Raw genomic sequence first — 15,117 nt, 5'->3', positions numbered from 1 at the left:
GTTTATAGATCATAAAGGGGCCATAGTTGCCCTCCCATGACATTAACTATACTTTTTCAAAATATTGTATTTACATAGAAATATTTTCCTCTCTCTTACGCTTATGTACTGATACGTACATACAGACAGGCCAAGTTAGGTACTAAAGCTGGAAGTTTCCTTGCTGAATGTGGATTTCACCTCCTGATATAGTTTGTAGGTCTTGGGGTTTAGAAAGAACTAAAGGTAGATCCTAATCAATCTCCCAGTGCAAATAATGAATAAAATGTATTATCTGTATCACACAGAGAAACAGAGAAAAGTGTTAGATCTCATGTTTTAGACTGGAAAGATTCACTTTATGTAGTTTTCATACAGTGGACAAATGCATTTTTTGCAAAAAATCTATTTTTTTTTTTTGTTTGAGCGATGGTCTGCTAACTCACATAGCATTAATAATACTACTTTTTTTAAAAAAAAGTCAAACCGAAGGGATTTTCTGTCAGAATTGTACTAAAGAGTATTGGTTTTGTTGAACAAATGCATCAGACATGCCATGTCTGAGAAATAGATAAGAAGTAGCTTGAACAGCTTTTTGTTGCTGGTTAGAGACCATACCTGAATCATTCATTTTAGCAAAAGGGTTTCCTATTGAACAGAAACTCTCCCTCCTACATTTCACCTTGAGCTCTAGTTCTCTTTTCCAAACAGAACATTGTTTAAGAGTGGTTTACAATAGTCTAGACTCTTGTGTTGTGTATGGTGGTGCTATCCATTTCATACTTTGTGTTGATTGTGCTGTGATGGCTTGAGCGATCAGACACTTTTTGATAAAGTTCTGTAGCTATTCCTTTTGTCGGAAGATATTGTATATAGGCAATCTGTTTCTTTTTTTTTCTGGTGTTCTGGGTTGCTGCAAGCCCATGGAAAACTGCTCTCCTACGGTTTCCTCATGAGGAACAGCCAGTTGGCTGTGGTGGGCCAGTTGGTCTAGTGGTGAAACCACCATGCCAGAAAGTGGGAGACCATGAGTTCTAGTCCTGCCTTAGCCATGAAAGCCAGTTGGGTCACTTTGGGCCAATCACTCTCTCTCTCAGCCAAACTCACTTCACAGGGTTGTTGCTGTGGGGAAAATAGGAAGAGGAAGATGTGTTGAATATGTTTGTCACCTTGAATTATTTGTAAAACTAATAAACATGGCATACAAATAAAAACCAACAGACTGTTACAATCACATAGTATTACTGTAGCATACAAATCAACTAAAGTTCTCCAAGACATATTCAGTAAACCAAAAGACCCAATAGTCCAACAATAAAAAACAGGAGTCATCTACAACATATGTTGTAAAGATTCTAATGGCCACTATATAGGACAGACAGGCAGAAGACTAGAGAGCAGGTTCATGAATACCAACTAATAGTAAAAAAACACAATGAAAACTCCTTAATCTCACAAACTGTGGACAGTTTCAATGATAGCTTCAGCTGGGAAAACGTCAGAATTCTGGACCAAGCTAACTCCAAAAATATTAGGAAATTCCTGGAAGCTTGGCATTCAGACAATTCATCCATAAATACAGGTAGTCCTCAATTTACAACACTTCATTTAATGACCATACAGAGTCACAACGGCACTAAAAAAAGGGACTTAGGGCTGTTTTTCACACAACCATTGCAGCATCCCCATGGTCATATGATCAAAATTTAGATGCTTGGCAATTAACTCATATTTATGATGGTTGCAGTGTCCTGAGGTCACGTGATCACCTTTTGCAACCTTTGACAAGCAAAGTAATTGGGGAAGCCAGATTTTCTTAACAACATGTTGTTACTAACTTAACAACTGCAGTGATTCACTTAACAACTGTGGCAAGAAAGATCATAAAATGGAGCAAAATTCACTTAACAAATCTCTTGCTTAGCAACAAAAATTTTGGGCTAAATTGTGGTCGAGAACTACCTGTAGAAATCATAGAGACAATGCAAAAGAGGCAGTAAAAAGCCTAAGAAGGAAGCAAAAAGACCAGAATAAATCATCTCCAACACTCAGATAAGCAGGGATTAATACCAGAAGCAGAAAACAATACCCTAATCGAGGAACTACCAAGGAACTGTCACATCCTCACCAACATTGGCAGGGCAAACTATTATATATTAACAAGGAGCAAACTCAACACTCATTCACACCATGATTGTTCTGTTCTTTGTGTTGATAAGGCATTGAAACGAGGCAGGAGTACAACAGATGCTTCTTTATTTCAGCTTTAACAGAACAACACAAAATGGCTCCGCTCCCTTTTATACCTTTTGCAGGGAACAGCATCAGCCAATAAATGCAATGTATTTTCCCACTCTGCGCATACTCAATAGGCTGGAGACAGCCTGTCTGGCCCGGGCAGGCCACATGGTCTGCCTGGGTCTCACTGCAGCTTCCTGCACCTGCTCTGTCAATCACAGGCGCAAGACATAACAATGATATTAAAGAAATTTCTGCAAGCAAATAACCCAGCTTAGAGAGTATCAAGGCCTACATGTATTCTATTTTGTTGATTCAGTACCTAAAAGACAAACTCTTTGGGCCTAAAATATCAAATCATAGTATCTCTGACTGGTGTTTATCACATATCTCTACTTCTGCAAATAGTGTGCTACTCTCTTCAGTGTTTTAGCCTTGCTGTTTTGTTTCACAGAGTAACTCTGAGATCATTTAGATCAGAGGTCCCCAACCTTTTGGGCACCAGGGACCGGTTACGTGGAGAGACGTTTTTCCATGAACCGGAGGGGGCGTAGTTTTGTGTGCTGCCTGCATCCTGTAGATGGGGCTTTCCTTGTTTGTGTGGACTGGTTGCTGGCATGCCGCAACCCAGTACTGGTCCACGGCCCGGGGGTTGGGGACTCCTGCTTTAGATGTACAATTACTCCATTTAAAATGAAACTAGGCAACCTATTACCTGTTGAGTTAAGATTTTATCAAGATTTACTTATCTAAAGGAAATGACCACCTGTGGGCAAAAAAAAGCAGGGGGAGAGGGAGCAACTACCGATTTCCTGCCAGTTTGAAACTAGCAGGGAGTGATGGAAATCATCACCATGTCTGAACCAGTGGTGCTAGAGCAGCCACAAATTTGTTAATACAACTGGTCTGAAGAGGTCTCGGATTTTGTACACATTCTTTAAATTAGCATATTAGAGGCACCTCGATTCCAAAATTGCTGCCCATGATGCATTGATGCCAGGGTCCTCAATGCCTTCAACTATTACAAAGCTTCTAATGTACTTGAAAGGTGCTGCGCAGCTAGACTGCTGCTGTAGTTACGTGATTTCATTTTTAATGTTCCATAACAGTTTTCCATCAGTCTCACAATCCCTTGTTCCTTCCTCCACCCAGCAGCAGCCGTTTAGTTGCTGGAAAGGGACAAGAAGGGAAGGGAAGATTTCCTATTATCTCTGTCAGATTTCCACAGGGGAAACTGGCAGGAAGTCAAAAGTCGCTTTTACTCCTGCTTTTTTGCCAAACCTTGGCTATTCTGTTTTGCTCTTTAGGTAAGGAAATACCTCTGAAATGATCCAACAGGACCCGGGTTGTCTAGTGTAGTTCTAGAATTAGAGAAGTCCAGTCAGCTGCAAATCTCATTGGTGTCCATTCCCACGGGTATACCAGATGATAATAGGAGTGTGATGGCTTGAGTGGTTGGGATGCTGGGTAGGAGATTAGCTTGTGTTCGAGACCTGAGAGTTGCTGTGGGATGGAGTTGAGTCCATGGGCGTTCCCAGCGCAACAGCGATGTCACCAGCTAATCCTTTCAAGGTGACACAAGTGCAACCCCCCCCCCCCAGATGATAATGCAATATAGTTGGTATTGGAATACTGCATTGTGTAAATCCTGCAGTTGTGGTTTGTAACTATAAAGTTTAAAGTATTTTGTAAATCCAAGCATGATGTCAAATCTATGATTTAATAAGTGGTGGCTTGTTATATGAGCACAGTCATTCTAATCTACTTGATAGGGTTATTGTGACAATAAAATGGATGAAGGAAACATTCTGGAGAAAAGTAGGATAAAGTAGTTAATTATGCTTGAATGACCCATGAATTTCTATAAGTTGAGCAGGATGTGTTTAACAAAACATTTGAAAATACTCATAATGAATGGCTTTTCAGTTAACCATCTGATTCATCAGCCAGATTACATGATAGCCTTTTCTATGTAATAGTAATCTGTGATGCAGGAAAATCAATCTTTGTCTGTTGTCTCCATAACAACAGAGAGCTTTTACAACAAAAGAATAGCCACTGAGGTTGTTACCCAAAAATCTCATGTTCAAGTTATTGTTGATAGCAACGCGACGAATGCCAGAACAAAGCTTACAAGGAGACAATAATAGGCACTGCACAGGTGTGTGAGTTATTTCATGCAATGCTTTTATAGTAGAAAACATACCAGAGAATAAAGGCATATGCCCCTGATATTAATGCAAATTATATATGAAAATGAGTTTTAGGTACAATAAGAAGTTACATAACTTCTATAATAGAATAAATTAAACAGCTGTTGCTGTAAGCAGTGTATTCCCCTTTAGAGCAAGTTCTCAGATTATGTGGATAGAAGTCATCAAGTATACATGTTCAGAAAGAGATGATGAATCTTGATGTGGCTCTATTAATGTAAAAATTATTGCTCATTTTTCATGTAACTTTGATAAGTATGCAAAATATTGTATAAACCAATCAACCAGCTGTTTCTTACAAACCTAAATCATCTTACACCCAAATTTCATATTACATGAATTTTTCTTCTTTTGCTCCTTTATAAGATATAATACATATTTAACAGCCTGATACCTAAGCACCTTTAAGGTTTATTTTTCTAGATTTCCAAATTCCAAACTCTCTCTCTCTTCAACTTAATTTATAAACATTCCTAATTCTCCTTTGCAACCATTCGGCAAGTTGAAAGGGAATAGAGTTCTGTTTTGTTTTTTGTTCCCATGATTAATTTTTGTGCTTAAGATTTTCTTTCACAATAGATGAAAAGGGATACGCTTTTGATTTTCCTTTAAACACAGCCTCTGTCTATAAACAATGACAATAACCTGGCTGGATGGTAGTATTATTGCACCAGGTTTGGGAAACACTTAACCACATGGCTGACTTTAGTAAACAAATATACATAGATGTCAATATAGAAGTAAATAAAAATAATATAGAAGTACAGATGTAATCTCCAAGAAGTGTGTCTATTTTTTTTAAAGACCAAACCTTTCTAGATCTTCAGTTATCTGTGCATCTGCTTCCCATGCAACCTCCAATTAACCCTGACGTAATATATAAAGCATGTTGCTTGTTCATGTGATGAAGGGAAGCTATTATTTGGCAAGTATCACCAAAGGCTTATTTTCCAGTGCAGCCTAGTACATAATGCAGCCAAATGCAGAACACCTTATTTTCAACTGCCTCCATGCAATGTTCACCTTGATTTTGTGGATGATTACAGCAACAGCATTTGCAAGGTATTTCTAAACAAAAGGTGTATCTAACACTTCATAAGTTTTAATTCTTATTGCTCAATTCCACTTTGTCTTACATAAAGATATAAAAATTGGAAAGTAGTACTAGAGGTGAGTCTGTTTCTTGAAGACTTGTTTTAGCCACATGAGGTGTCTGTTTTTTCTTAAAAACTGTAAATAGTTTATATATTGTATGTAAATTGGAAAAATGTTTATATTCCACAAAGTTAATAGATTTGCTGGAGTTTTTGGTATGGCATAGTTGGTTCATCAAATTGACGATTAAAATTTCTCCATAGGGAAAAAAATGAATAACCAGCACTAGAAAAATTTCTAATTTCTAATAAACAGTGTTAATATGTATTGCTGGTCCAGTTTTGTTACAATTGAGTATGAACATCATTCATTTTATGTGGATGAATATATACTAAAAAGACTGGATATCTTGCCACTATATATGTGAAATATGTGTGTGTTTGTGTGTGATTTTGTAACATATAAAATAATCCTCTACTAAATCATCTCTGACAAAATTAGCTATAGTTTTTATGAGGATTATTTTGTTAAGTACAGAAAATCCTCACCTAAATTATAATACAGCTGTTCTTTAATCATAATATTAATATTGCTGTTATTTATTAAATTGTATACCCCCAACTGCCAATGAGTTTCATATTCCATATCAGTACAAAATTAAATTTTATCCACCTCAATAGTTTTTTTTTTAAATTCCTTTATGTCAGAATCATCAGCATTGTTATGGACAGCAAAGAGAATTATTTCTTGATAGATATGCTTCAGAGTAAAAGGAAACTTTTTAAAATATAATTTTATTTAGTAGTTCAATTACAATAATAATAACTCATACAAACTAACTTAGTGAAGAAGAGAATGAAAGGAAAAAATAAAACATTCAAGAAAAGAAAAAAAGAAAAAAGATAATAAATGAAATATATAAAAAGTGACTTCTAGCCTTCATCACAAGTGTAAACAAATTCAATAATTCTTCATCCCCTATAAAGTTAAAAAGATATCTCTTTATTCCATATCCTATCCTTTATCTATAAGCAAATTTCTAAAGCATCAACTTTTCACTCCTGATGTCAGCAAAAAGTCCATAAAAGGTTGTCAGAACATTGCAAAAAACAAGACTTATTATAAATTTGCTCAACTAAACCAACTTTTACTTCTAACAGTCTTAATCTTTAATTCAATCAAATCTTGTATGATTTGATTTCTCTTCAATACTTCTTTATCCTATTGCACAGATTTCAAGGCTTAAACAAGACTCTTTTGTAGATCCAACAAAAAAAATATTTTCAAGTCATTTTTTTGTTTACCATTTGTATTTCTCTTTTAATTTTTAAAACCTCAACCAGTTTCTTCTGTATATCTAGTAAATTTTTTAATTTTAATTTACTAATATTTTTTTTTCCAAATTATTCTCTTGGCCTGTCATTTGTAGTTCCACATTCTGTACTTTTATCAGTTAAAATTCGTTCCACATCTATCCTTTATTAACATCTTTTAAACACAGCCTATTCCTGGAAGCAAACATTTTTACTGACAACATTGATATTGTAGTTAACATCTGGATCCATTTCTCAAAGATGTCCTTTAATATTTTCAGTGTCATAACATTTTGTATCATTCTAACAGTCAGTATTAACTGAAGATTTTTTTTTCTTTCTTTCTGCTTAAAATCTTTAGTTCATTCTAGGGTCCAGTTTCTAAATTCATCACTTATCTTTTGTTATGACTTGTAATGGCCAGGATAATTAAAATAACTATGTTCCCCATGATAAGTTGTTTATTTTTCATAGTTAATTCCATAAACTTATAAAAGTCAACATTCCAATTTTATCTGGACCCTTGATCTGGTTATAACTTTCTTAGATCAAAAACCTATTTAGCTTTTTGCTATTTATTTCAAATTCTTTAAGTAATTAATGCTCATTTTGTTTGGAATTGAAAAAATCATTTGATGAATACTTTTCAAACCTGTTGTTCCAGAGGTTTTTAATAGCTCAGAATACTTAGTCAATTTTTGAAACTGAATAGAAAATGAGGTTCTTTAAAAAACTCAGCTATCATTGTGAATAAGATGGCTGAACCTGTCATCTCTCAGTGCCCTCTCGTTTTTCAGAGAGGTTTAAGAATTCAGTCTATTCAGTGGTTCTATGATCTATACCATGGTTGTTTAGTTCACCATATTGCCCCAGAAGTCAAAGTTAAAAGGAAAATTAAGAGTATTTTATCTTTGGAAATCACTATATTAACAATGGAGACAGAATTTAACTCATCTCCAGCTAATTAAGCACTAAACAAGTTTCACTAAACACAGAAGCAGATTTCCAAAAAGATGAATCCAGATTGGCCAACCATTAATTGCGATGATCACATCAAGACACAGGTTATTTTTTTTTTTTTGCTGGACTTAATTAACAGAAGGCTTAGCCACAGAAATGGAGTATGTATACATTTAAATGTCAGTATGTCAGGACATTTCCTATGTTGACCTTATTCATCATGCCCTGTCATAATTACAAGCATTAACTACACAGAACAAGAGAGACTGATTTACAAGGCATGGTAGGATAGCCCTGCTATGGAATCAGCAAGGATCACCTGCATATTAACTCCACTTCTTACCTATTGGCAAATTGGATACCATATTGAATGGTAGGTTGAGGTTCTCATTTGCAATTGCCTAATATCAGATTTATGTCCATGCAAAGCATATAGCCGAGGTGGCGCAGCAGTTAGAATGCAGTACTGCAGGCCACTTTAGCTGACTGTGTTCAGCAGGTCAGCGGTTCAAATCTCACCGGCTCAAGGTTGACTCAGCCTTCCATCCTTCCGAGGTAGGTAAAATGAGGACCCAGATTGTTGGGGGCAATGTAAATATATATATATACATTGCTTACTGGTGTACACCGCTTAGAGAGTGCTTGCATTTAAAGCGGTATATAAGTCTCATAAATAAATAAATAAATAAATAAATAAATAGCTTATAATTAGTTTTAAAAATATAGTTCATAAATCACACGAATACTAGTGCCAGCATACCAATCACTATGGCATTACTACAAAGTCAAACTTTCCATAACAAGAATCAAAGGGAGTTAGATGTTCATACTCTTTTTCATGTGAATCATATTTAAGCCTCTTGGTTAATAATAATAATAATAATAATAATAACAATAACAATAATAACAATAATAAAGTTGGAAAGGACTTTGGAGGTCATCTAGTCCAACCCCCTGCTCAGGCAGGAAATCCTATACCATTTCAGACAAATGGCTTTCCAGTCTCTTCTTAAAAACTTCCAGTGTTGAAGCATTCACCGCTTCTGGAGGCAGGTTGTTCCACTGATTAATTGTTCTAACTGTCAGGAAGTTTCTCCTTAGTTCTAGGTTGCTTCTTTCCTTGATTAGTTTCCACCCGTTGCTTCTTGTCCTGCCTTCAGGCGCTTTGGAGAATAGCTTGACTCCTCTTCTTTGTGGCAGCCCTTGAGATATTGGAACACTGCTATCATGTCCCCTCCCCCATCTTTCTCTTCATTAAACTAGACATACCCAATTCCAGCAACCATTCCTTATATGTTTTAGCCTCCAGTCCCCTAATCATCTTTGTTGCTCTTCTCTGTACTCTTTCTAGAGTCTCAACATCTTTTTTATATCGTAGTGACCAAAACTGGATGCAGTATTCCAAGTGTAGCCTTACCAAGGCATTGTAAAGTGGTATTAATACTTCATGTGATCTTGATTCTATCCCACTGTTAATCCAGCCTAGCACTGTGTTGCCTTTTTTGGCAGTTGCAGCACACTGCTGGCTCATATTTAAATGATTGTCCACTAGACTCTGAGATCCCTCTCACAGTTACTACTATTGAGCAAGGTACCACCTATATTATACCTGTACATTTGTTTTTTCTTGCCTAAATGTAGAACCTTACTTTTTTCACCATTGAATTTCATTTTGTTAGATAGTGCCCAGTGTTCAAGTCTGTCCAGATCCTCCTGTATCTTAAGCCTGTCTTCTGGAGTGTTGGCTATTCCTGCCAGCTTGGTGTCGTCTGCAAATTTGATGAGTTCCCCATCTATCCCCTCGTCTATTTCGGTAAAAATGTACTTTCTGCACCCCTCCCAGAAGTTCAGAAATGAAGGAAAGAACGTAGTAATCCCCACTAATAACAGTTTGGGAGCTAGAAATCACAGGTTGCATATAGGCAACTATCCTTCTTCTCAGCAAAAAAAAAAAAAAAAAAAAAATGGGGAGGGGGGTAGAAACACTAATGGTAGTTAAAGCTGTTCTGTAAATTGTTAATTCCATCCTTCAGAAAGATTAATACTATATTTGACATTTCACAGTGGCATTTTGCAAGAATCTGGGCTCCAGGGGTAGGACTGTGCTCCAACAGAATTGATGGGAGTCGATCTATGCTTCCTCTTTTCCAAACGTATCATCATAGTCTGCATTTTTAGCAGACAAGATTAAAAGGTCCACTTGTCGAAGGGTGGTAAATAATTCTCTGAAGTCTGGGAACTGTTCTTGTCCATCTAACTTCATTATTAACCTAAGCAGCAATTTTGTCTGAAAATGGAGTTGCCTGAAGTTTTTGTAATATGCTATGAGAGAACAATGCTGGTCACAGCATCAGGGATCATTTCTGGCATGAAGGCTCCCCTCCGCTGATACACTGTGTGAAGTGTAAGTAGGAATAGGTGTTAATTCTTAAATATTACAATTTGCCGTTTCATTATGCAGTGATATATGTCATCGGAAGATTCAGTTTAAATAATTGTTATTTGCCAGGAGGGTCAAGTTGATATTGTTGTTAATATAATAATACTGCTTTGTTCTATTGATCTTTTAATAATTCTTGCAGTTAAAAAAAGTCGTGTTTGCCTAATGCAACAATAGGTTGGGGTAGCAGATAAAAAAAAATTTTTTTAAAAAAAAATTAAGATTTGCTGTATGGGTTAAATGAATGTTTTCAGGTGTTTATGAATATAAAAAATTATCATTTAATTTCATACCTACAACATATCAGTGTCAGAAACAAGGACATAATTATTTTAATTTCCTGCCTGTTGCACAGCATGCAAAAGCATTTTGTGCCTTTCCCATTTTCCCCGCCGCCATTCTGTCTGTCAAACCCCAGGGCAATGTTTCCCAACCACAGCAACTTTTAAGATGTGTGGACTCGCATGATAGCTAGTAATAAGTGCACACACCTTAAAGTTGCTGAGATTAGGAAACATTTCCCTAGAGGGACAGGCCTCATGAAAACAGTCATTAATAAGTGAGGCTGAAGTTGTGTTTCGTGCTATAAAAGAAGGGTTCTCCAGGTCCAAATCACAAGTAAGTCCTGCCATCTAGAAGTCTCTCTCACAATGATTTTATTATTTTCCCTTCAGTTGCTGTTGAGTATTAATTCCTGATGTGATGTTTGTTTTTATTGTTCTTCAATTTATTTTTATGGTATGTGGATTTTTGTGATTGCTTATGATATTATAATGTTTTATGATGCTCTTTTATTCTGGGTGGCTTTATTCTTGTTACTGATTTTTATATATTGGATTCAACCATTGATTGCAGAAAGCAACCTCATAAACTAGAAACATGTGGTATATATATAAAGTAAAAAAGTAAAATGAACATATTACTCTGCTATTAGTGCAGCTGAATTCTTCTGCATTTGCTTTTTTCTTTGCTTGATATCTGAGGGAAGATGGGTGCACAGGTGGATGCTGTGCTTCTTTATTCCTCTGCTTTGAAAGTGAACGTGTGTGTATGTGTGTGTGTGTGTGTGTGTATGTGTATGTATGTATGTATGTATGTATATGCTGAATTGCATAATAAAAGTATTGCGCCTAATGCAAACAGTTGAATTTGCTTAAAACTAAATAGAGTGGCATATCTCTTACATAATCTTTAATAAATAAATTGGGCTTCTTTGATTCAAATTATTGCTGTTATACACATAGGAAAATTTAAACAATGATTTATGAAAATTGGATTTCTGGCACTAAGGCATAAAGCTCATCAATGCATAAAAGGAGGAAAACTCAAGTAAGAGTTCTTCCCTTCATATGACAGCCATAATGAAAAATTTAAAAACCACAACAAAGTTTATGGAAGATAAAAGCTGACAATTATGGGAGCAAAATAAATAAATAATCCCTTATTCCCCTTGATTGCTAGAGGACTATAAGTTAAAAGAAAATGTTCCAAATAGGTTAAAGGAGATCCTCCTGAGATTGCTGGAAGAATTGGGGGGGGAAACCCACCATAGTTCCATTGCATTTTTATCATTGTTATCCTTTGGCCATTTCTTCCTCCTAGGACTCAAAGCTCGCCCAACACTGGACAATTGAGCTAGGCTTGCTGCTTTTGCCAAAGAATTTCAGCTTTCCTTAGCTCCACTAATAGATGAATAGCCCCACTAATTAATGGTAACTTAAATAGTGGCTCCCAGTAAAATGATTCCCCTCCCCTCCCCTGAGGAGCTAGTTTTTTGTTTTCTCCTGAAGAAAAGGCATATTGATTTCCTTGGAACTTTGGATCCATAAGCTTTGTGAAAGCATATTCTCTCTCTCTCTCTCTCTCTCTCTCTCTCTCTCTCTCTCTCTCTCTCTCTCTCTCTCTCCCTCCCTCCCTCCCTCCCTCCCTCCCTCCCTCTCCCTCCCCCTCCCTTCCTCCCTCCCTCCCCCTCTCCCTCTCACATACACAGTGTGTGTGTGTTTATATCTATATATCTGTGTCTATATAATCTATATAATTTTGTGCCAATCCATTTTCTGAGAAATATAGCTTAATCTTTCTGTTATTTCTTTAGATAACAATTTTATTAAAGGAAAAAAATAAAAAAGAATAAACAGAAAAGGTACAGAAAATAAAATAGAAAATAGAAAAGAAAAGAAAGTAAAAATATATTAAAGAGAAAGAGAAGAAATATATAAAAAAGCACTTCCTATCTTCATCACAACAATTAACAATTTTAGTTATACATTACCTCCTCTTAAAATACAACATATGATCTCTTCTTCCCATCTCTTATCTATAAACAGATCCATTTCAGCCCTGATGTCAGTAAATTCCATTATTACCAGAAATCATTTTATATTCTATTTTAATTTTGATCAAATAAGTCTACTTTATATTCCTTCCTTTGAAATCTTCATCTTTAGTTCATTCAAATAATGTCTTAGAACTTGATTTCTTTTGTCCCTTTTCATGATATTTTGTTTACATTTTAACAAGTCTCTTTTGTAAATTCAGCATAGGAAAATTATCCAGATCATTCTCTTGACATTGTTTGTATATCGATATTAATTATTAAAACATCAGCCAGTTTCTTTGGTATGTCCAAAGTAGCCTCTTTTTCTCCAGTACAGGAGATGGAAAATCCACCAATGGGTTTTCTCTGTCTGCCTGCTCTTGAGACCAAGTAGCCAAACTTGACACGACCCCAGTCTTGACTTGGTCTCAAGCTCTTGAAGACGTGTCAGGTTTGGCTCTCTCAGCAGATAGCAGGTTAGAGATCCGTTGGTGAATTCTCCTTTTTCCTAAAATTTCCCCTCAATAATTTAATTAAATAATATAGATTGTGAATCCTTCTCTCCTGTTCCCCTACAGCGCTGGGATCAGCGCTGCCTCAAATTGGCTGATTTGAGGCTTGGGAGGTAGGATGGGGGGAGGCTAGCTGCAGCTTCCCCGTTCTCCTTCCCTAGGACCCTGGGGAAAACTTTTCTCAGACACCCTCCCCTCATCAGCTCTCCCTGAGCTCGATAAATTCCCTTGAAGCGCTTCCCAAGTCCTCCGGAGCCGTCCCCAACAGCCGCTGCCACCATTTTGGCTGCCACTAAAAGCACCAGAATTTAAACATCGACATCGGAGCTCACTCACAATTCCACAGACAACTTGCCGTTTTAAAGCTCCTGCACAGCGCCTGGCGCTGCTGCTACAGTCCCCTCAGATCCTGGCAAGTTGCCTCCCAGGCCTCCGGATGCCGTCCGCATGGCCCGACAGTAGCGGCTGCCATTTTGTTTGCCTCGAAGGCGATGGAGGCCATAACAGAGTTCCCTGTTGCTTCTTTGCCCTCAGGGGCTTGAAATAGTTCCTTTGTTCCCTCTGGTGGGGATTTCAATCCTTCTTAGACTAGAGCCCTGGCTCCAGCAACAGGTCTGAATAGTAACGTCGCTGGAGTTCTCGCGACCGCCATTTTGAGCGCACCATGTGGTCCTTCCAGTAGGCTGCATAAGGCCTATCCCAGTGGCTGCAGCCCCAGTACTCACCAGGATGCAGTTCAGGGGATTTCAATCCTTCTTAGATACATTATAGCCATGCCCAATTTAATCAGGCCACCATTTTAAGCCGCAGCCACCATTTTGAGCTTTCGCCATTTCCTTGCCAGGCCTTCCTTTCAGGCCTCTGCACCCTTCATTGGGCTATCTGGTGCAACTTGACTGGCCACCTAAGGCCTCCGGGCGGAGCCCAAGCGGGTCCCCAACCGTCCCTTCAGCATCAGCCTCAATTGCCGTGACCAAGCCCAGATAGATTTGATTTTTTGGTCAGGTGGTCAGGGGAGCAGTCCTCGTTACTTGCTCCAATTTTGCTTCTGCCAACTGTTTGCCTGCCAGAACTTTGCCTCAGTTTCCCTGAGACAACTCCACCCAGAATGGAGGAAGCCACGGTGCCTTAACCCATGGGCATGGCTTCATCGTCCTCCAGTTACGGCCGGCACAACACCTCCAAACCGGAGGGAGCAGGCAAGCTCACAACCAAGGCTAAGGCCACTCTCAAGAAAACCTCCAAGTTGGCGGAAAAGCAAGCCAGCTGTAGGCACCAGGCTCTGGAGAAGGAGTTCTCCAGAGCGCAGAGACAGGCAGGATTAGAGATGGATCAAATGGCGGCCCCTTCCTAATGCCGCGACCCTTTAATATAGTTCCTCATGTTGTGTTGACCCCCAACCCCCCATCCAGCTGGCCAGGGAGGGGGGGAGGAAGGCTGCTCTGCCAGCTCCGGCCAGCTTGGTTGGAGAAGCGCCATTCCTCTCCCTCTTTCTCTCTTTTTCTCTCTTTCCTCTCTTTCTTTCCTCTCTTTCCTCTCTTTCTCTTTCTTCTCTCTCTTTCCTCTTTCTCTTTCTCTCTTTCTTCCCTCTTTCTCTTTCTTTCCTCTCTCTTTTCCTGTTTCTCTTTCCTCTCTCTCTTCTCTTTCCTCTTTCTCTCTTTCCTCGCTCTTTCCTCTTTCTCTTTTCTCTCTCTCCTCTTTCTCTCTCTTTCCTATCTCTCTTCTCTCTCTCTCCCTCTTTCCTCTTTCCCTCTTTCCTCTTTTTCTCTTTCCTCTCCCCCTGTTTCTCTCTTTCTCTCGCTCTTTCCTCTCTTCCTTTGTTTCTCTCTCTTTCCTCTCTCTCTCTCTCTCTTACGGCAGTATCATCGGGGGTCCCTGCCACCCCCAGCCCAGCCACCGCCCCCAACGGGACTCCACGCTGCCCGGCCTTGACCTCTGTCCATCGATGGAACCGCAGTGGGGGCTGAAGCTGCGCGGCCTGCCAGCCTGGCTGCTCCCTCCAGGCACCCCTCTTGCCCCGGGGCCCGCCCAAGCCGCCTTGGGGGCAGCA

General features: G+C 38.4%; 1 protein-coding gene across 4 annotated transcripts in view; it reads left to right on the top strand.

Moving 5' to 3' along the window:
• ZNF385B (zinc finger protein 385B) overlaps positions 1-15,117 on the top strand; it is a 275,321-nt gene that overhangs the window by 140,968 nt on the left and 119,236 nt on the right. Inside the window, exon 1 of one of the 4 annotated variants that reach the window (XM_039327151.1) lies at positions 5,149-5,492. The exons of the other annotated variants lie outside the window; for them this stretch is intronic. The gene's annotated coding sequence lies outside the window, so the exon portion shown is untranslated. Of the gene's footprint in view, positions 1-5,148; positions 5,493-15,117 lie in introns of those variants that run through there. 4 annotated transcript variants of the gene reach the window in all.

This window comes from Crotalus tigris, unplaced genomic scaffold (assembly GCF_016545835.1).
Source record: "Crotalus tigris isolate CLP2741 ecotype Arizona unplaced genomic scaffold, ASM1654583v1 scf7180000024351.1097467, whole genome shotgun sequence".
NCBI classification, from domain to species: Eukaryota; Metazoa; Chordata; class Lepidosauria; order Squamata; family Viperidae; genus Crotalus; species Crotalus tigris.
The sequence above is the reverse complement of the archived record's forward strand: the minus strand, read 5'-3'. Positions and strand labels throughout refer to the sequence as shown.